The sequence below is a fragment of the Arachis duranensis genome, chromosome 2, assembly GCF_000817695.3.
Source record: "Arachis duranensis cultivar V14167 chromosome 2, aradu.V14167.gnm2.J7QH, whole genome shotgun sequence".
Taxonomy (NCBI): Eukaryota; Viridiplantae; Streptophyta; class Magnoliopsida; order Fabales; family Fabaceae; genus Arachis; species Arachis duranensis.
The window spans coordinates 42,805,963-42,807,831 of NC_029773.3; positions in this window are offsets into that span (position 1 = coordinate 42,805,963).

The following is a 1,869-nucleotide window of genomic DNA, read 5'->3' on the forward strand; positions in this document are numbered from 1 at the left end:
CCTAGAAAGCTTCTAATTGCCTTAACATTGGCAGGTGGTGGTAATTTTTCAATTACCTCGACCTTTGCCTTGTCCACCTCTATTCCCCTGCTTGAAATTTTGTGCCCAAGGACAATTCCTTCAGTCACCATAAAGTGACATTTCTCCCAGTTTAAAACCAGGTTAGTCTCTTGGCACCTTTTCAGGATAAGTGCTAGGTGATTAAGACAGGAGCTGAATGAGTCTCCATATACTGAAAAGTCATCCATGAAGACTCCAGGAATTTCTCCACCATATCAGAGAAGATGGATAACATGCACCTCTGAAAAGTTGCAGGAGCATTACACAGACCAAAAGGCATTCTCCTGTAGGCAAACACGCCAGAAGGGTAAGTGAATGCTGTTTTCTCTTGGTCCTGAAGATCTACTGCAATTTGGTTGTAGCCTGAATAGCCATCTAAAAAGCAATAATAATCATGACCAGCTAGTCTTTCTAGCATTTGGTCTATGAATGGTAAAGGAAAATGATCCTTTCTGGTGGCTATATTGAGCCTTCTGTAGTCAATACACATACGCCACCCTATAACTGTTCTTGTAGGAACCAGTTCATTTTTTTCATTATGAACTACTGTCATGCCTCCCTTCTTGGGGACAACTTGGACAGGGCTCACCCAGGGGCTATCAGAAATAGGATAAATAATCCCAGCCTCTACTAATTTAGTGACCTCTTTCTGCACCACCTCCTTCATGGCTGGATTTAGCCGCCTTTGTGGTTGGACCACTGGTTTGGCATTATCCTCAAATAGGATCTTGTGCATGCATCTTGCTGGGCTAATGCCCTTAAGATCACTTATGGACCACCCAAGAGCTGTCTTGTGTGTCCTTAGCACTTGAATCAGTGCTCCCTCTTCCTGTGGATTTAAAGCAGAGCTTATAATCACTGGAAAAGTGTCACCTTCTCCCAGAAATGCATACTTCAGTGATGGTGGTAGTGGTTTGAGTTCAGGTTTAGGAGGCTTATCCTCCTCCTGAGGAATTTTCAAAAATTCTTTTGTTTCCTCTGGTTCTTCCTGATCAGGCTGAGCATCCTTGAAGATGTCCTCAAGCTCTGATTCTAGACTTTCAGTCAGATTGATCTCTTCCACCAAAGAGTCAATAATGTCAGCGCCCATGCAGTCATTTGGTGTGTCTGGATGCTGCATGGCTTTTACAGCATTCAAATTGAACTCATCCTCATTGACTTTCAAGGTTACTTCCCCTTTTTGTACATCAATGAGAGTTCGTCCAGTTGCTAGGAAAGGTCTTCCTAGAATGAGAGTTGCACTCTTGTGCTCCTCCATTTCCAGCACCACAAAGTCAGTTGGAAAGGCGAATGGCCCAACCTTGACAATCATGTCCTCTATTATGCCTGATGGATATTTAATGGAGCCATCAGCAAGTTGGAGGCATATCCGGGTTGGTTTGACTTCTTCAGTCAACCCAAGCTTTCTGATAGTGGATGCAGGTATTAGATTGATGCTTGCTCCAAGATCACACAGGGCTGTCATGGTGCAAGCACCTTCTAATGTGCATGGTATCATAAAGCTTCCTGGATCTTGAAGCTTTTCTGGTAAGCTTTTCAGAATGACTGCACTGCATTCTTCAGTGAGAAATACTTTTTCAGTTTCTCTCCAATCCTTCTTATGACTTAAGATTTCTTTCATGAACTTAGCATAAGAAGGTATTTGCTCAAGTGCCTCTGCAAACGGAATCTTTATTTCAAGAGTCCTTAGATAGTCTGCAAAGCGGGCAATTGCTTATCCTGCTCCGCTTGGCGGTGTTTCTGAGGATAAGGCATCTTGGCTTTATATTCTTCAACTTTAGTTGCTGCAGGTTTATTCCTTACAGAAGT